We start from the raw sequence: 22,682 nt of genomic DNA on the forward strand, positions 1-22,682 counted from the left end.
TATGAAACTTAAATTGTAAGGTGTTGTGTTATTTCTGATTATATCTGTATAATCACTACTTTGACAGTGGTGAAATAATCTTTCCATAAAAAGACATATCTCTTTTCAGCTATTTTATCATTATAATGGTAGAACTAGCTATGGTTGCTTGTTAAATCTATTAAAGCTTAAACTGTGAGTGGCTACTATTAAAAATTTTAAATATTTCCCTCTTCTCCCTGCCTCACAAAAAGGTCAAGAAGGTCAATAAAATTTTATATTTATTCATATTTCAAAATATCTAGTCAAGTTTTAGAAATGGATGGCGGTGATGGTTGCACAACAATGTGAATGTACATACTACCACAGAAACATAGACTTAAAATGGTAACTTTTATGTTATGTATATATTTCCTCACAATAAAAATACTGGAAAATTATTCTATCATTTACTGTTAATCAGGATTCATCTTCATCCTTTTTTTCCCCCCCTTCAGCAGTGATCAAATTATAATTGATTTCAGGTAGGCAGGGTTGAGATACAACAATAAATATTTTGTTTTAGTAGGTAAAACTTTAAAAACTGTAGGGAGAAATTACTAAAATATTTTATGTAGAATAGAAGTCAACTGATTCATGATAGGCCACTTTATATTTAAATTTATATAATATAATTTATATTTAATGAATGAGCTGAATTCAGACATAATCCATAAGAAAAATGGATTGACTTAGACTAACCATCTAAATAGAGAGAAAGAGAATTATAAGAATTTATATCTAATTAAGATGGGATCAGTCTTGTCAAGAAGATTAGAAAAGAAAAACAGAACAGCAGCTCAACTCAGTAGTGACAATCCTATGTTGTTCCAGTGCCAGAGAAAACCTTTTCTTTGTTTAATAGTTGTGGGATATCCAAACCTGATTTGCCTCTTGCCTGCCCATATTCTCTAAGGGAACTCATTCTTATACACTCACCCCTCAGCTTTCACAGAGATTACAGTCAGTCTCCCAACAGAGATAAGAGAAGCCATGTGAAGCAATCCCACATGTACAGACAAACCCTATGGCTGCTACCCATAATCCACCCAGCCCTTACTGAAATCAGTAAGCATTTGATGAGGACCAAGAATACACAATGAAAGAATAGGTTAACTTCTTTAAAAGGAAGTTTGGTGGAAAAGAAAGAGGACGTTTTTCTTCCTGTCTCAGTTTGGAAACATTTAAATAACACTAGAAATATTTATATCTTGAAGGTTTGATAGAACCACTTGTGAAAAATCAGTCTTGTTTTATTTTGGAAAGGAGCTGTTTGACAGCTTTCTCAAATCCTACCATGATAATTGGTTTGTTTACATTTTATGTTCTCCTGGTAATTTATATCTTCTGAGAATTTGAAGTCAATTTTCAAATTTATTTGAATAGAGTTGAGTAAAATATTGTCCTATAATTAGTTTCCTCAATATGGTTATGTGATTATTCCCTTGTTTGATTAGATTAGCTTGTGGTTTATCTATTTAATTAGTTTCTTTCAAAATATGAACTGTCGAATTTATTTATTAATGCTAGTATTTGCTGAATATTATTCCATTGTATTTTTATCCATTCACTTGTTTATGCATACTAGGGTGGTTTCCAACTTGGGCTTTTACAAATAAGGCTACCATGACTTACTTGCACATGTCATTTTATGAATATATACTTTTATCTGTCTTAGATGAATACTGAGAAGTGAAATGGCTGGGTATTATGGTAACTATGTTAAACTTTTTAAGAACCTGCCAATTGCTTTTCACAGTGGTTGTATCTTTTTAATTTCCCACTAGCAGTTTGTGGTGACATCCAGTTTAGCGAGACATTCTTAACAAATTTGGTACTCTAAGTTCGTAAATTTATCTATTTTTATAGATATGTAGTGCTATCTCATTTATGGTTTTAACTTATATTTCCCTAATAACTACTTGAAATATTCTTCCACATGGTTATCTGCCATCTGTATACCTTTTATGGTAAAGTATCTTTTCAGATTTGTGTACTATTTTTTTTAATGTGGGTTAACCTTTATCTTGTTGAGCTATGAGAGTTCTTTATACATTCTAAAACAAAAGTCCTTTGTCAAATATACACATTGTAATTATTTCTCCATTTTTTGTATCATATTTTCATTTAATTCATAGCCTCCCTTGAAGAACAAACGTTTTAATTTTGATAAACTTTAGTTTACCATTTTTTTATAATCCATGGTTTTTGCATCCTATCTATGAAATGTTCATTTACATCAATACCCAAATATTCTCTCATATACTTTCTAGTAGAAATTTTATAATTTTTGTATTTATATTTAGGTCTATGATCCAATTTGAGTTAATTTTGTGTGTGAAGTGAGGTGATGGACATTTTTTTCCATACAGATATTCAGTTGATTCAGTTGATCCTGCACCATTTCTTCAAAAAACTTTTCTTCCTCACTGAATTGCCTTGGCATTTTTGTTGTAAATCAACTTACCATAAATATGAGTTTAATTTTGTACTCTCAGTTCTGTTCCATTAATCTCTGTGTCTTTCCTTGTCATAGTTTTACCCTTATTCTTACTTTCATTCATCTAAGTATATCTTCATTTGTTCTTTATGCTTGAATGATATTTTTGCTCTATATAGAATTCTGAGTTGCTTAATTTTTTTCTTTCAGCTATTAAAATTTTTGATTTCTTGTCTTCTTTCCTTTCTAAATTCTGATGAGAAATCTAGTCATTCAAATTGCTGTTCATCTCTATATTTTTCCTAGATGATCTCAATAATTTATCTTTGTTTTTTAGCTATTTGACTATGATGTGCTTATATACGTCACTTAATTTGAGATTTCAGCCATTCTATTTTTATATTTATCTCCTCTTTCTCTTTTTTCTCCTTCTGAGGTTCTAATTTTCTGTATGCTAGACTTGTCTTACAATGTGGCCCCATATGTCTCTGAGGTTCTGGTTGTTTTTTTTTTCTCCCAAGTTTTTCTCTTTCCTCTTCAGATTGCATAACCTATCTTCAACTTCATCGACTCATTCCTCATCAACCTCATTTTTCTTTTACACCTTTCAGTAATTTTTTTTATTAAGATGGTATTTTTTTAAGAAGTGTTTCTTTTTCATATTTTGATTCTCTACTGGAAAATTCCAATGCTTTTCTTTTATCATAAATCTGTGTTCCTCATTGGGCACAGTTATAATAGCTTCTTTAAAATCCTTGCTTCATAATTCTAGCATCTGAGTTATCTTGGAGTACTCATCTATTATATGTCTGTTCCATTGAGAATGAGTTACATTGCCCTAGATTTTCTTATGCTAAGAACTTTGGATTGTATCTTGGACAGTGTTAATATAATGGAAACACTAGATTCTGTCATATGTCTCTAAAGGGTGTTGCTGTTTTTATTGTAGAATCCAATTAACTTGCTTATACTTATGTTTCAAGCTATGGCACAGCCATGTTGGGCTAATGCTTAGATCTCGACTCAAACAGTTTTATTCTACCTTGCTCCTGTGTGGTTAATGGGTCAGCCTAAGTCAGGCTGACCCATTTTAGACAGACTTTGGGTTCTCTTTCTCTGTCTCTCTCCTGTTTGGTTTATTCCCTCATATCTTCAGTGGTCATTCCCCTGCTTTCTTTGGCAGAAAAGATGGAGGCTTTCTATCAGAGTTTTAGGAACATTACACCATCACCACATCTGTGGTCTCCTTTAGGGCATATGTGTAAAAACCAGGAAACTAACTTTGTGCTGGTCACCTTCCTCAAAATTTCAAAACCTGTTCAAAATTTGCTTACATTTCTTCACCTACTACAGCTCTCAGGCAATTGTTTCTTGTACTGTCATCAGAATTTTTAGTCTATATGTGTGAGGCAGTTAGTTTGCTAGGACCCTGCTCCTTTATACAAGTAGTGGAATTCCTATATACACAAAATTTTGACTATTCTTTTCAAGATTATTTACCAAATATGTTGTAATTTATGTTTTGATTTTCTTTTTTTTTGGTATTGGGGGAGAAAGCACAAAGTATAAGGCTGTCTAATGAGAATCAAAAGTATTAGGGATCTGATCCAGTATCAAATTTTACTAATAATTTTAAGGTACCATTGAAGCAAGAAGAGACCAGAATCATCAATGCAGTTCCCCAGGCCCTTTCTTACAACATCCAAATGTACTATAGCCCTGATTAACATATGAGGTTTCCATGGGATAAATGAGTTCACATCACTTACAAAGAAGATGTCATCCCAGTCATGAAACATTCCCATTGTATAATCAGATAGTTATGTACTATACAAGACATTTTCCAAAGAGTCAGGCACCAAGTATATTTAGTATAAGAAATCTTGGACAGAATAGATATATTCTGCTGAAAGCTCTATTAAATAAATTTCAAAATATTATTAGTTGGTCTCCTAGTTTTTATTTCATTAGCAAGCTGTTTTATAAGAGTGAAAGATTCTTTTGACCGCAAGACACAACACACTGACACCAGCATAGTGTCAGCTTACAGCTCCAAAGGATAAAAGGCTGTCAGGTGTGGCCATGCTTGGGGTTGCACCCAGTAACATAGTAACAGCAAGGTGGGGCTGTCGGAGGCAACTTATCTATGGCAAGTGGGGTGGAGTGGATTTAGCTAAGGGCTTCCAATGGCTTGGCTACTTTAAGTAATTTCATGGGATCCAGGAGCTGGGGGCTGTCCAGGTTGTCTAGTACCTGGCCCCTGGGCAATTAGGGCAGGAGAAGAGTGGTCCTTGATTACGAGAGCCTGATAAGGGAAATGGTTAAGTGTAGACTTAATCAGCTGCTCTAGAAGGGGAACTGACCAGTTTCTAGGCAGAGCCTCAAAACTGGATCAAGATAGCATTTTTAAATAACTATAATACACATGCTTAGAAGGGGATTCTCCCTGGGTCACCTTTATTTTCTGAGTGTGTTCACTCGGTCAAGAGGGAATTGCAGACCTGTCGTATAACTATTGTTTCTACAAGGCATTAGAAAGTGGTTGAGGGGAATTCCAAAAGCAAACAGGGAGTACAATTTCCCTATCCATTCATGATATTTGGAGGATACCACCTCCCAGGGTATCCTGTACCAGTAGGAGGCAGCTAGGGCAGGTGGCAATCATTCTTAGCTGGAAAACGTTGGCCAGAGATCACTCTCCATGATTCCATTCCCTTTGCCTATTCTGGGCATGGAGGAGACCCTGAATCTTTTGAATGTTCCATTGCATGTGAAATTCAGAGTTGAGAACAAGTTGAACATCTCTAGTATTACAGGGTTATATTTTAGAGCAACAAACACCATAAAAAGGAAATTCTATATCATGTTAAAATATGAAAGATGCTACAGTGAAAAGAAAACGGGAATGTAAAGGAGAAGAGAAATTCCTAAGCATGCCTGTATATTTGCTTACAGAACATCTTAAGTACCGATATTGGATGTTTAAGAAGAAATTATAGATGTTTTGCATAACAGAGAAAAAATACCTACTAATATGGTCACTTATTTGTGCATGAATTTTGTTTTCTCTAGCTCAATTTTTATTATATTTCCCTAAGTGTCTGATTTGATGTGCAGAGATAAAACTATTATAAATATTTACTTAAATTTAAATTAAGAAATAAGTTATTACTTATTAAACTTGGTTCTGTTATATAATTTTCAAGGCAGTATGATCTAATTTAGAGGATAGCAATAAACATGCTTATCACAACTTAAAACTTTGCTTAATGGCTAAAATATGTTGCACCAAAGATAAAAAAAAATAATGTGTATCTCCACATTTTTAAAAGTTAATCTAAAACTAAGTATTTTTTTTTGTTCCTCTTCTTACACCAGGACTCAAATAATACCTAGGCCATAAAAAACAAAAAATAAAATGAAGGGTTCTACATGTGCAAGTCCACATATTTTATATATTTGTTAATCTTAAAAACAATATTATGAGGAAATAGCGTTTTGGTATTGAAAATGTCACTACCATTTACTTGCTTACTATTTGAGAGGATGCTTATTCCATTGCTCTCAGAAATCATTTCTATAAAAAGCCTGTTTCTTAGTCAGCTTGGGCTGCTATAACTAAACACCATAGACTGGGTTGCTTAACTCTTGTTTATTTCTCACAGTTCTGGAGGATAGGAAGTCAAAGTTCAAGGTGTGGGCTCTTTTCCTATCTTGTAGACAGCCTTCTTCTCACTGTGTGCTCACATGGCCTTTGTTCCATGCATGTGCATGGAAAAAGAGAGAGGTGTCCTGTCTCTTCCTCCTCTTATAGGGTCATTAATCCCATCAGGAAGACCCCATCCTCATGACCTCATTAACTCAAATTACCTTCCAAAGGCCAGTCTCCAAATGTGGTCACATTGAAGCCTAGGTTTCAAAATATGAATTTTGGGGAGACACAGTCTGCAATGTTCTGTTTTCATTTTTAATATGACATAGTCCTCTTTCCTATCTATGAATGATATTAAATTAGTAACCCTGGGCTTACTTACCTTAGCATTTCTGGTCTTGCTAGAAGGTTTTAGGACTTGTTTTTTTCCATGAGACACTTTGCCTTTAGTTCACTCATAATAAGGTCAAATATTTGTCTGTAAGAAATAAAAAATAAATAAAACCTCCCACTGAATACTAAATATGACATTTCATTTATTTTATGTAGTCAGTATAAATAGCAGTATCTTAAGGAAATAGAAGCACAAATAAATAAACTCCACAACAGTTTCAATTCTACAGGTAATCTAATAACTTTCTTGAACATAAAAAAGAAAGTAAAATTGCTGTCACTTCCTATGCCTGTGTCATAGTTTTTCATTTACAGAATGGAAAACTAAAACTGAGGGAGGTTAAGTTCTAGCATAAAGTTGCAGAGCTAGTGTGAATTTGCGGGGTAACAAATAATACAACCAAATTCCTCAGTGGCTTAACATAGCAAATTTAATCTCACTTATGCAGATCTGGAGGGCACCCTTTGTCAATTCTTCTCCATCTAGCCTTTGTTCATCTTATCCTTACTCTTCCTCCACCATCTTGGCCACAGAGAAAGAGAAATATAAGACTTCAGGAGCTACTAAGTGGTTTATTCTGGAAGTGACATACATTCTTTTCCTAGTTCATTCTGACATAGCCCTTTTCAACAGCAAGGAAACTGGGAATTTGAGCTTACCATGTGCTTGGAAGACATGGCAATAAGGGTGTAAGCAAGCACTGATTTTAAATACACAAGTAGTATGAGATAAAAACCCAATTTGAACCCAAGGCTGCTAACTCCAGAGCTTACTAAATTAAAATGCTATGTCTAAGAGTACAAAAGAAGTATTAGAAGACACGATTCTCACTCATACTCAATTTGTCAGAATACAGCAAAGACTCATCTCTAACGCACAAGCGTGTTTATATTGAGGACTCTGCTTGCAACTTTCAATTATTTAATTATTTCAACAATTTAAAATTGTTTCTAATTAATTCTGACAAACAAGTCAGATGTCTGTTAAACTGAATTATTATCACTCATCTCTGCTATTCTCTTTTATCCTACAAAGGTTCTTACTCTCGCTATATTCTTGACATTTAATGAACATCTTCCAAAAGAATGTCCATATTTTGTTTTCTTAGAACAATTTAAGTTTAGTTGAGAATATGTTGGTTGCATATTCATATTATAATGTTGCATTTCATTTTCCCAAGACTGTGGATAGCAAATTGAAATAGTATCTTCTCATGACATATTATTTCAAGAGAAACATACTCACCATCATAGGAAAAGTTTTTATTATAGCACTTAACCCCCAAAAACAATACTTGTGTTGTGTGTAGTAAGAGTTGAAATCTTAACTATATTGATAAGATGCAAATTATATCATGTTTTATTATTCAGATTTTCCTACAAAAATAGAAACTCAAATAGTGACTTGGAAGTTATTTTTTAAAAATTCACTGTATTATTACATTTATTTTATAATCACACATTTATTCCTACATATGTCAAATCACTTTTAATGAGGATTCTAAATGGGAATAAGGAAGCATAACCACTCAACGACTAAATTTTAAAAAATAATACATTTCCCTTTTCATATTCTGTCAAAATCAAACATCAAATTCATTTATTTTTCAAGTGAAGAATGAAATAATTTCCTTGTAAACCGACACTATTCACTTTTGCCTTACATCTTAAACTGATTGTTTTAAATGACTACACAATTACACTTTAACTTTCATTGCCCAAATCCATCCATAATGTGGTGCTTAAGTGCATTCTACTTGAATCTCTTTCATTGTCTGGATTCTGCCACTCTCCACTACACATCTCTTTCTTCATGGATTACTGTGTCTGTTGCTATCATTGTTAGAATATTTATTTAAAAGGACATCTTAGGGCTTCCCTGGTGGCGCAGTGCTTGAGAGTCTGCCTGCCTATGCAGGGGACATGGGTTCGTGCCCCAGTCCGGGAAGATCCCATATGCCGCGGAGTGCCTGGGCCCGTGAGCCATGGCCGCTGAGCCTGCGCGTCCGGAGCCTGTGCTCGGCAACGGGAGAGGCCACAGCAGTGAGAGGCCCGCGTTCCGCAAAAAAAAAAAAAAAAAAAAAAAAAAAAAAAACACGAACATCTTAGAAGATCAGTGGAAATGAGAATACAGTTCCTTTGTTGACAGCCAGTTCTATTCCAGGGTCTTCAGAATCAAACTGGAGGCTGCCTCATGATTTGGCAGACGTGGGATTTCACAGACTCAAGGCAGAGAGGCTGGGCTGAAGTAAATTATATGGTTGTTTTTGTTCTCCAAAACTTAAAGATTTAATAAAATTATGATATAATTTATACATTTCTTTTATTAAGTCCTAGTTCATTTAACTCTATCTATCTATCTACTTGTCATCTATCTACTATCATATTCTTTTACTACTTGTTTCCCAACATTTTTGTTTATTTGAAAATCCATTTTATTGTATTTAAAAATTCTATTTTTCTTCTGTCTGGTCAAATTGAAAAAGGACAACTTCAAAAATCAAGTATAAGTTCTGTCAAAGACTGAGAAGCCTCTCTAATTCTCACCATTTAACTTATCTTTATTAATTCTTTGCCACGAGAAGGGACCACAATCCATTGATCCTATGGCATCTTTACTGTGCCTCACTCCCTTTATAGCCTCATTTCTTTCCATTCCAAACTTAACCTCCGTGGTCGACAGTTATCATCTCTCCCTTTCTCTTAATTTTTTGCCCTTATCTTGCTTCATTGTTTGTTGTTGATGTTTTGCTAAATCTCAGCCCTGACTATATCCAACTCTCTACTTACTGAGAGCCTGCCCTACACAGATAGACCCGGCCTGCACAGGACCTTTGCATCATACTGACTTTTTTCTTTCATCACTCATCGCAAGAAAGCCCTTATGCTGGTCAAAAATGGCCTTATATCATCCTGGTCAATTTACTCTTCCATTCTCTTAGACCAACATCTCACACATTATCCTTTGTTCTCAAGTCTCTTCTACTCTCTTCATTTTCAGCTTTGACCTTGAGCCTTACTTCATTAAAAAACATTGAAACAACCAGTCAAGATTTTTCAAAAACTTTATTCACCACATGAAACTTATTAACTAGGATTCCTGCATCTGTGTCTATATGTGCTTCCTTTTCTCTGATTACTTTGAGTGAATCAGTCAGTTTTTCATTAAAAAACAAGCCCTAGAAATACACTTTAACATAATAATTAAACAAAATTATATGCTGAGTAGTTTTAATAATATAACTAGGCAGGTACAGATCTAATATGCACTCAATCCCATAACTTTCTTCTGCACAGAGATTTTCCCTAGCTCCCTTACCACTGATACCCTCCCTACTTGAACTTTTCCTTTGGAATGTTATTTTTCTCATCTAAACAAAACAAAGCAAAAAAAAGCAACTCTCCTAATACTTCTTCACCTTTTTTTAAATCACTCTCAACTCTCTCCTTCAGTTTACAGCTTTGCTTGATGAAAGAATTATGGTCATTTTAATAACATAATTAAGCAGATAAGTAACATTTTCAACCACATAGCGCTTAGATGCATTTATTTTATTTTTTTATTGTTTTTCAACTGGAAGATAGGGGTTTGATTTTTACTTTATTTATTCATATTTTATTTTTGGCTGCTTGGGTCTTCCTTGTTGCATGCAGGCTTTCTCTAGTTGTAACAAGCAGGGGTTACTCTTCGTTGCAGTGCGCAGTCTTCTCATTGCGGCGGCTTCTACTGTTGTGGAGCATGGGTTCTAGGCACCCGGGCTTCAGTAATTGTGGCATGTGGGCTCAGTAGTTGTGGCTCATGGGCTCTAGAGCGCAGGCTCAGTAGTTGTGGTGCATGGGTTTAGTTGCTTCCTGGACCAGGGTTGGAACCCATGTCCCCTGCATTGAAAGGCAAATTCTTAACCACTGTGTCACCAGGGAAGTCCCAGATTCACTTACTTTAATTCAACAACATCATCCAGCAACTAAAAACTTTTAGCAAGTATTTTTTATAATATAGTTTTAATCTTTTAACCAATACATTCAATATAATAAAAATTACATTCTTCAAATATTTGTATTTTTAAATCATTTTACATATGGAGTGTGTCCACTCAGTATTTTTATGAAATAAGGAAATTAAACCTTATAACGTTTTCAAATTGGGTAATGCAGCACTCTTAAAATACCTTACTTGATTTTATTTTATTTAGACCTACTGGTTAAATATATTGATTAAATATAATTTACTTAAAATTATTTTATTTGAAATAGTGACTGTGTTGGCCTTAGAGATGAGAAAGAAACCAATGCACAGGAATCCAATTAAGTCCTGTGCACCACGGCAGTAGTTCTTCTACATTCCACAAATATGTCTTTGTGGTATAATTGAATAGTAGCCATGGCTGTGAACTGTTCCTAGAGTCCTGAAATCTGGATCCATATTTAGTATGTTTTTCATTGCAGACTGGAGAACATTGAAATACAGTAGGTGGTCATAAAGTTCTCAACAGGAAATATTGAAAAATACATGTTCCCAAACAAATTCTACATAAAAAAACTCATGAAAAATACCCCAACAGAAAGACAATGAAAAAATAAAATTTTTATCTGTGTGGCCTTGCTTTTTGCTTTGATTTTAGAAATTTGAAGATATTTTTTTAAAAAAAGTTTAGATAGTTAATATAGTTTATGAAAAGCATAAAATACTTTTTTGTATAATTATTTTCCTACTATTTTAATTAATAGGGCATATTTTTAACTTGCTATAACATTAATTTAGAAATATGAGACATAGGGACTTCGTTGGTGGTCCAGTTGCTAAGACTCCAAGCTCCCAATGCAGGGGGCCCGTGTTTGATCCCTGGTCAGGGAATTAGATCCCACATGCCACACCTAAGAGTTCGCATGCCACAACTAAAGATCCCGCATGTGGCAACGAATATCCTGCATGCCACAACTAGGATCCCACGTGCCACAACTAAGATCCAGTGCAGCCAAATAAATAAATAAATATTTAAAAATATGAGACAATATTTCCGGGAAATATTGTTTGTTTTCATTAAATTAAAAAGACTTACATGAATATACCATAGAGGTTAACAAAGAAAATTGTCAAAAGACATGTCCTGTTGAGAAATTATTCCTTTAGTATACACCAAAAATATTCTGAAAGAATAGCAAACTCTTAAATATCTATAGAATCACCTGCAAACTAAATATACATTTTTTTTAAATCATTACCTTCAAAGAATTGTATAGGAAGTGATTTGTCTTGTGGTTTAGGACTTCATTTTATCAGTCAAGTTAAAGTCATCCATGTCCAAAGTTAGACATTTTAAAGAAATCATCCAAAGCAATGAGATCTTAAAAAGGCTTCCTTAAGCTTCATGACTTAAAATAATATTTATGCTTACTAAATCAAAACATGAATCTCCAAGATATATGATAGAAAAAGTTACTCAAAGATATTTAATTCTCAGTCAGGACTGATGAATCTTTTTCTTTTTTTTTTTTCCGGTACATGGGCCTCTCCCGTTGCGGAGTGCAGGCTCCGGACGCGCAGGCTCAGCGGCCATGGCTCACGGGCCTAGATGCTCCGCGGCATGTGGGATCTTTCCGGACCGGGGCACGAACCCGTGTCCCCTGCATCGGCAGGCGGACTCTCAACCACTGCGCCACCAGGGAAGCCCAGGACTGATCAATTTTAAACCCATACTTGTTACCCATTAGATTTGTAACATTTAGCAAATTTTAGAAGTTGTATTGCTAATTGTGGAATAACAATCTCGAATCCTTTTAAGTCTCACTTTCTTCATCTGTTAATTAGTATATTAGACAAGATCAGTGCTTTTAAGCAACAGCCCACAGGGGAAATCCAGTCACCTCTGGTTGTGTGAAAAATCATTTTATTGGAAGCAGCCTCATTCATTCGTTTACATACTGTTTATGGCTGGGTTCACGTTACAACTGCAGAGTTGGGTGCTTTTTTTTTTTCTTGCAGTACGCGAGCCTCTTACTGCCGTGGCCTCTCCCATTGCGGAGCACAGGCTCCGGACGCACAGGATCAGTAGCCATGGCTCACGGGCCCGGCCGCTCCGTGGCATGTGGGATCTTCCTGGACCGGGGCACGAACCTGTGTCCCCCGCATCGGCAGGCGGACTCTCAACCACTGCACCACCAGGGAAGCCCGAGTTGGGTGCTTTTGATAGAAATCACATGGCCCATAAAGACTTAAATATTTAGTATCTTTTAAAAATATTTATTTATTTATTTTTGGCTGTGTCGGGTCTTAGTTGCGGCACATGGTATCTTTCATTGTGGCACATGGTCTTCTCTCTAGTTGTGGCATACAGCGTTTCTTTTCTCTCTCTAGTTGTGGCACAGGCTCCAGAGCACATGGGCTTAGTTGAGGTGCACAGACTCAGTAGTTGTGGTGGGTGGGCTTAGTTGCCCCATGGCATATGGGATCTTAGTTCCCCGACAAGGGATCGAACCTGTGTCCCCTGCATTGGAAGGCAGATTCTTTACCACTGGACCACCAGGGAAGTCCCAAATATTTAGTATCTTGATCTTTACAGAAAAAGTTTGCTGGTCACTTGATTAATTGATCTTTTAGGTCCTTTCCAGTTATGAATGCTATATAATGATAAATGCTATATAACCTGATCAGATACACAAGTTGGAAAAGAAAACATGCTACATTTCCTAAGAATTCATTGATTAATTCTGCTAATCACACAGATCATAGTATAATATTTTTTCCAAATACTTAAAACCACTACTTAAAATCTTTTAATTGTGTATTTGAATGCACATATTTTCCAATTTTAGGTAATAACAAAAGTATAATTAAGTAACCAAATAGATTCAAAATAATTAGAGAGGTTGATTCATAACAGGGCTGCCATAATTAGAGATTTAGAGGGAATAAGGTACATTTTCTGGGAAATCATCAATGTATTGTACTTTAATAAGATTGTGCATGGTAATTTTATTTGTATTTATTTATCTAGATCTAAATCAAGATTAGGTATTCACATATTAAACTATATACAAGCAGCAGAACTTTTCCATGATAATACTGCATATTAGCCAATGAAAATTATTTAGAAGTTTAGCAATGTTTATTCCCATACAGAAAATGCATTCTTGGGCAGTTATAAAAGTTAAATCTATAACTGGAATTTCAGCTTGTAAAAATAATAAGTTAGTATTAAAAAAAATAAGATAGTCATACCATAAGACCAAAAAAAAAAAAAAAAAAGAATAGCATAATCTTATACGTATATCCGACAGTGAAACTACTTCTCTATTTCTTTAGCTAATTCAGGAAACATTAGCAAAATATCTAATATGTGCCAGGTGTCTTTATATTCGACTGAATCCTTCAGTTCTAACTGGCTTTGATGGATTGCATTATTTTTCAGCGAATAATCACTCTGCCTACCATCACACCTGCCCCACTGATGCTGGGCTTGTTCAAGTGTCAGGCTTGCTTTGGCTAATAGAATATGAACAGATGTGATGTATCTTCTATTTGAACAGAGGCTTTAAATGTGTGAATGTCTGACTTAACCTTTTACATTTCTCTTCTTCAACAAGAGAAGAATGATGATGTTCTACTCCCTCTGCTTATCTACCTGCATTCCAGGAATTAAAGACATGTGGAGCACAACTGAATCTAACCCTCAGGCTTGAGTGAAGCCACCATAGCTAGCTCCCAGACATGCCGACAAAAATAAACATTGCTGTAAGTCACTGAGATTTAGGAGGTACTTGTTACACTGTATATTAATTCAAAACTTGACAAATACAGCAGCCATAGAAAAACTCTGACTCTACTCCTTCTATTTCTACAGGAAAAGTCCCAGTATCATCTATAGAATTTGGAAAGTTTCACAGTACGTAGAAATGGTAAAGTGATCACCATAATATGAAGCAACATGTTATCATGTTCCTGGAGGTTTAGACTTTTTCATTGATTCACACAATGAGTAATAATTCAAGGTATAAAAAATGCATTTTTCAGTTTTTATACTACAAGCTATATTTTTAACTGCCATTCTTGAACACCCGTTCTTTTCCAGAATAAATATGTAGGTGCTAACTTCACTTCTAATTCAGACTATAAGTTCTACAAATCTGCTATGATCCAGAAAATTATTTTATCTATTTTTGTATGCTTATCATATCTTCAAAGGCAACATCCTAGAACCAAAATAATATCTTTCAACTTGATATGCCTTACCACTATTCATAAAATTATTACTTCCAAAGTAATCATTTTAAACATATATTATTAAGATATTTTATTATGAAATATGCAATATGCTATGCAACTTACTTGATTAGAAAATATTTTTGTATTATACCCACTAATAGTGCTCTAGTCCTACATGACTGAATGAATAACAAAACAAGACCCTACAAGAGATTTGCTGCCTACAAAAGATTTACTTTAGCTTTAAGGGCACACATAGGCTCAAAGTGAATGGATGGAAAAAAAATATTCTACACAAATAGAAATAAAAGAGAGCAGGGGTAGCTGAACTTATAGCAGACAAATATACTTTAAGCTAAAAAATGTAACAAGGCACATTATATAGTGATAAGTGTGTCAATGCACCAAGAGGAAATAACAGTTGTAAATATGTATTGACCCAACTCTGGAGACCTAAATATATTAAGAGAAACACAGCAATACAGTAATAGTAGGGCAATTAAATATCTCACTTTTAATGGGATAGATTATCCAGACAGAAATTAATTTAAAAAATTGGACTTGAACTGTACTTTAGACCAAATTGACCTAACAGATATATGCAGACAATTCCTATGAATAGCAGCAAAATACACATTCTTATCAAGGGCACATGGAACATTCTGTAAGGTAGACCATATGTTAGATCACAAAACAAGTCTTATCAAATTAAAAAAAATAAATAAATCATATAAGGTATCTTTTCTGACCACAAGATATGAAACTAGAAATCAGTAACATGAGGAAAACAAGAAAATTAACAAATATGTGGAAATTAAACAACACACTTCTAAACAACAAATGGGTCAAAGGAAAAAAAACAAAAGAGAAATAAAAAATCTTGAACCAAATGAAAATGGAAACACAATACACAAAAACTGATGGGATTCAGCAAAAGCAGTTATAAGAGAAAAGTTTACAGCAATAAATGCCTACATTAAGAAGATAGAAAAATCACAAATAAACAACCTAACTTTATACATCAAGGGACTAGAAAAAAAGAACAAGTAAAGTCCAAGGTTAGCAGAAGAAAGGAAATAATAAAGACTAGGGTGGAAATAAATTAGAGGCTTACAAGACAATAGAAAAAAAATCAATGAAACCAAGTGCTAGTTTTTTGAAAAAATAAATAAAATCAATAAACCTTTAGCTAGACTTAATAAGAAAAAAAAGAAAGCGAACAACAATAATAAAAAAAATATATGGTTGAAAGAGGATATATTTCCACGGACACCACAGAAATACAAAGGATCATGAGAGACCACTATGAACAATTATACACCAAGAAATTGGACCACCCAGAAGAAATGGATAAATTACCAGAAACATACAACCTATAAAGACTGAATCATGAAGAAACAGAAAACCTGAACTGATCAATTACTAGTAAGGAGATTGAATCAGTAATCAAAAACCTCCTAACATAGAAAACCATAGGACCGGATGACTTCACAGGTGAATTCTACTCCACATTTAGGAAGAATTAATGTGAATCTTTCTCAAATGATTTGAAAAGAAGGAAACATTCCCAAACTCACTTTATGAGGCCAGCATTACTCTGATACCAAACCAGAAAAGGACACTAAAAGATAATAAAATTACAGCCCCAAATCCCTGATGAATACAGATGTAAAAATTCTCAACAAAATACTAGCAAACTAAATTCAACAGTACATTAAAAGGATCACAGATCATGATCAAGTGGGCTTTATCCCTGGCTGCAAGGAAATTTCACCATAAACAAATCAATAAATGCAATACACCACTTTAACACAGTGAAGGACAAAAGCCACATGACTATCTCAATGGATGTAGAAAAATCATTCGACAAAATTCAACATTCATTAATGATAAAAACTCTCAACAAAGTGGGCATAGAAGAAATGTACCTCATCATAATAAAGGCCATATATGGCAAGCCCATAGCTAACATCAGACTCAACTTGTCAAAGGTTGAAAGCTTTTCCTCTAAGACCAGGAATAAAACAAGGGTACACTCTATCTTCAGTCCTGTTCAACATAGAAAGGACTTCCAAGTACTGAAGTCCTTACGAGAGTAATTAGGCAAGAAAAATAAATAAAAGGCATCCAAATCAGAAAGGAAGAAATAAAATTGTCTCTGTTTGCAGACGATATGGTCTTATATGTATAGAAAATCCTAAAGATTCCACCAAAAAAATTTTAGAAGTAACAAATGAATTCAGTAAAATTTCAGGATACAAAATCAACATGAAAAAATCTGTTGTATTTCTATATACTTACAATAAAATATTTAAAAACAAATAAAGAAAACATATTCTATTTACAGTAGCACCAAAGACAAAATAGCAATAAATTTAACCAAGGAGGTGAAAGATCTGTACAACCAAAAACTGTAATACACTGATGAAAGAAATTGAAGAAGATGCAAATAAATGGAAAGATAGTCCATGTTCAGAGATCAGAAGAGTTAATATTGTTAAAATAGCCATACTACCCAAAGTCATCTATAGATTTAAGACAATCCTTATCAAAATTCCAATGGTATTTTTCACAGAAAAAAATCCTAAAATTCATAAGGAACCACAAAAGACCCTGAATAACCAAAGCAATCTTGAGAAAGAACAAAGCTGGAGGCATAACACTTCCTGATTTGAAACTATATTACTAATATATTGCTATCAAACAGTACGATATAGGCATAAAAACAGACACATAGATCAGTGGAACAGAATAGACAGCCCAGAAATAAACCCATACACATATGGTCAACTAATATTTGACAAAGGAGCCAAGCATACTCAATAGAGAAAGGATAAACTATTCAATAAATGGTGTTGGGAGAACTGGATTTCACATGCAAAAGAATGAAATTCAACTCCTATGTTACACTCTCACAAAAGTTTATTCCAAATGTATAAGGACTTAAATATAAAACCTGAAACAGTAAATCTCCTAGAAGAAAACATAGGGAAAAAATCCTTGACATCTGTGTTGGCAGTTAATTTCTGAATATGACACCAATGCACAGACAATGAAAGCAAAAATCAAGTGACACTACATCAAATGAATAAACTTCTACACAGCATGAGTAACAATCAGCAAACTGAAGAAGCAACTTATGAAATAGGATAAAATATTGGCAAACCATATTATCTGATAAGGGGTTAACGTACAAAACATGTAAGAAACTCACACAACTAAATAACAACAAAAAGTCAGATTTAAAAATGGGCAAAGATCCTGAATAGACATTTTTCCAAAGAAGACATGCAAATGGTCATGAAAAAGTGTTCAACAAATCCTAATTAACATCAGGGAAATGCAAATAAAAACTACAATGAGATATCACTTCACACCTGTTAAAATGACAGTTATCAAAAAGACTAGAGCTAACAACTGCTACTGAGTATGGGGAGGAAAGAAAGGGACCCTGTACAATTTGTGGGAACATAAATTGGTAGAGCCACTATGAAAACAGTGTGGAGATTTCTCAAAAATTTAAAATAGGATTACCATATGATCCAGCTACCCACTTCTTTATATATATCCAAAGGAAATGTAATCACTGTCTAGAAGAGACATCTGTATCTCCATGTTCATTGCAACGTACTTCACAATAGCTAAAACATGGAAACAACCTAAGTGTCAGTCAACAGATGAATGGTTGAAGACAATGTAGTATATACATACAATGAAATATTATTCAACCTCAAAATGGATAGAAATTTTGCAATATGCTACAATACGGATGAACCTTGAAGACACTGTGCTAAATAAAATAAGCCAGTCACAGAAAGACAAATACTGTATGATTCACCTCTACGAGGAACAAAGAGTGGTCAAAATCATGAAATGAGAAAGTGAAGTGGTGGTTGCCAGAGAGGAGAATGGAGAGTTACTGCTTAGAGTTCCAGTTTACAAAATGAAAAGAGTTATCAAGATGGATGGTAGTGATGGCTGCACAACAGTGTGAATGTATTTAATACTACTAACCTGGACACTTAAAAGAGTTAAGATGGGGGCTTCCCTGGTGGCGCAGCGGTTGGGAGTCTGCCTGCCAATGCAGGGGACGCGGGTTCGTGCCCGAGTCCAGGAAGATCCCACATGCCGGGGAGCGGCTGGGCCCGTGAGCCATGGCCTCTGAGCCTGCGCGTCTGGAGCCTGTGCTCCACAATGGGAGAGGCCACAACAGTGAGAAGGCCCGCATACTGCAAAAAAAAAAAAAATAGTTAAGATGGTAAATTTTATGTTATGTGTATCTTAATACAATAAAAAAGAAACATAAAGCAAATTAATTTCTCTATGAATTTTAAAATCATGAAAATGGAAAAACAATAAAGAAACAAAAAACTATGCTTACATTGAAGAGTTGATATGAGATTGAAAAGAAATTATATTTGCAAAGTAAAAACAAAGTAAAAGCCTGACACATAATGAATAATAAATTTTAACCATCACACTTATTGACAATTAGATTTGAGTGTCTTCACCTTAGCTTAGACACAACACTGAAAAAAAATGGTGAACTATATACTAACATTCTTTTACTAAATGTCTGGAACTATATATATCTCACATTTATAAATTAGCTCCTGAATAGAGTTCACATTTATGATCTGATTGATTCTCACAAGTAGTTTAAGGCACAGAAATGACAGTATTATCTAAATTTCAAGAATATAAACCTAAACACCAAAATATTTCTTTAAAAGGGGAGAAATATAACACTCACTTTTGGATTCTCAGTTTTGGATCCCCAGTTTCATTCTGTTACTTCATGAAATCCTTATGATTATAAGATATAAGTTAGAGATCTTTCCTACTATAGTAAATTTTTGCCACCTAATGTATATAGCCATCAATGCTGAATTTTAGCCATGAGGCCAATCATAGAAAAGTAAGCCAAACGCTGTGAGTATATTCTTCTCAATTATATATTTAGAGACATGTGAAATTGATGGTATTTAAAGCCTAAAATAAACACTGTCAGGAAATATGTAAAGGTTTTACTTTTATTTGCCTTTTATTTTGTTGTGTATTATCACATTTTAAATCATAAATTTGAATTTATCAAAATACACACTTGCAAGACTTCTAGCTATAATTTCAAACAAAAATGTGGTCTGTGTTTTATGAGTAAAAAAAAAAGTTGCATTTACTATTTTTAAATCTTCAAGATCACTCAGCTAAAGCTATTTTCTAAGCTGCCATTGTACCTGTGTATGTGAATTGATCATGATTACCAAATATATAGTTATAAATATGAGATATGGCATTGAGCTCTGGCTTTAATGAAGACTGAAGGCGTATAGTTTCATATTTTACTAATAAAGATATATCAGGAAATATAAATTCAGGGAGCTGGTAATAATTTTAAATTAATATATTAGATTGTTCTAACAAATGTAGGCTATGCTAAAGGAGTAAGAAAAGATCACGTACACATATGCGCGCACACACACACACACACACATGCACACACACTTAACAATTTTAACTTAAGTCCTGGGGATAAATGTTTGCAAAGAAGTTACTGTATTTTTCTCCTTTTTATTTATATAGGTTAATAATAGATTGGGTAGAGAGATAGATAGATGATAGAAGCTCTATATAAGCTGAATGCCAAAATTTTCATAAAATTTAATGTCAAAAGCATCTCAGTAATAATTATGCTCAAAGTTGGAATGACATGTGAGAATGTTATGTAAACAAATGCTAGAGATTTTGGGAATACATAGATCATAGTTTGCTCATCCTACTCTAATTATACAGTTTATAATATTAAAGATATTAAAAGCTAAAACTGAAAATATAAAAATGAAATATTTATCACAGTACTTAGAAAAAAGATTTAAAACTCCCTGTTTAATTAAGGACATACAACCTACTTGGTTAAAATATATCTGATATTCTTAGAAATAATATAAAATAAAAGCAGCTGATTATATTTTATCATATTCCAGACTATTATTAATAAAACTAAGTCTAATTTTATTGTAAATGACAACAGTCTATCATTACCTTTGAGGCAATACATATATGAATGTCATTGTATTTATAAATATGAAAATAAATATTGCTAATGGTAGATAATTTTTGTTGAACCTCTTTTCATATCCCTTCTTGTACACGTTTAGAAATTGTATATCTATTATTTTGTACAGATTAAATTTTAAGAGCATACATTATTTTAACCTGATAAATTCTTATATAATGTCACTATATATAACACTTAGACTCATTTAATAATTGGATTCATATTGCAGCTGTATATAAAAATTCTATGATTTTCTACATTTGTTTTTATAATACATAGCCATGAATATAAGTGGAGTAAATACACTCTCTCTGGCTCATAATATAATATAAAATATTTTAATTAGTTATTTTTAATTAGGCAGATATTATATTATACATACATTTTTAAGAGTCTCTATCCGAAATTTCCCTTCTTGTAATTTATATACAGAATATGTCAGTAAAATTTTGGAGGTTGGAGATAAATAAACTGGGCTCAACACCTCCCACCCATGTACTATCTTATCTAGTTGTGAACATTTTATGATGTGACGTGATGCAGTCTTCTCTTCTTAAAATTGAATAGTATTTTTAGTTTTTATCAGATAAGTCAACATATCTATTGGTTATTTTTTTTAATTGCACCAAACAATGTATTTTAGCTAGGTAAGCAGAAAAGGATTTATTAATCGGTACAGATAGTATGTGGAGTCTGACTTTCCAGAAAAAACTCCCAAAATGTTAAGGTGGAAATGGGCTGCTGAGGGCAATGAATGCCCTGCACCCCAGCTGTTGTGTGTGTGCATTGGCTCTGAAAGAAGAGATTTTGCATGCTGATTGAAGCTACCCAAATCATGTCTGTAAAGTACTGGAATCATGCTTGTTACATAGCAAGCCCACAATAAGTGCTACCTATTAATACTTTTATGATCTAATTATATCTGTATTTACTTCACTTGTACATTTTTGCAGCTTACATATTTCAAAACTGGACCCTAAAATCTCCTCTTTTTTCTCCACATTCCCTTTATTCAACCTGAGATGCCAAGTTCTGTGCTTTTCTCTTTTATACTATATACGTGGATAGATATTTTTTAAATTTATTGAGGTTTAATTGAAGTAAAATAAACTACAAATATTTCAACTGTACAATTTGATCAGTTTCGACATATTTGTACACTTCTGAACGTATCATCCTAAACAATACAAAGAACATTTCTATCAAAAAAAGAGAAAAAATAAGAACATTTCTATCACCCCAAAAACAGCTTCCTCCTTCCTCTTAGAAATCTCCTTTCCTTCTCCCCTTCCCTAAGCAACCATTGACTTGAATTCTGTCATTGTGATTCATTTGCATGATCTAGATTTGTATATAAGAGGAATCATATAGCGTCTACTATGTGCCTGACTTCTTTCACTCAAGATAATGATTTTGCAGTTGAACTATGTTTTTGTGCATATCAATAGTTCTTTTCTTTTTACTGATGTGAAACATTCTATTTTATGAATACATCATAATTTGCTTATTCGTTCATCTCTTGATAGACATTGGGTTCTTTATCATTTTGGGGCTATTACAGATAATGCTGATCTGAACATTCGTGTACAATTCTTTTTGTGAACATATGTTTTCATTTCTCTTGGGTCAATAACTAGAGGGAACTGACTAGATTTTGTCATAAGTTTATCTTTTTAAGAGACTGACATACTGTTTTCCAAACTGGTTGTGCCACTTTACATTATCACCAGCAGTAAATGTAAAGTCTAGTTTGTCCAGCTCCTTGACAATACTTGATATGGTCAGACTTTTCAATTTTAGCTAATCTAATGGGTATATAGAGGTAGATCCTAATTGTATTAATTTTCATTTCCCTGATGACTAATGAAGTACAGCATTTTTTCATGTGTTTGTTACCTATTTGCATATGATTTTGGGT

This window comes from Orcinus orca, chromosome 3 (genome assembly GCF_937001465.1).
Source record: "Orcinus orca chromosome 3, mOrcOrc1.1, whole genome shotgun sequence".
Classification (NCBI taxonomy): Eukaryota; Metazoa; Chordata; class Mammalia; order Artiodactyla; family Delphinidae; genus Orcinus; species Orcinus orca.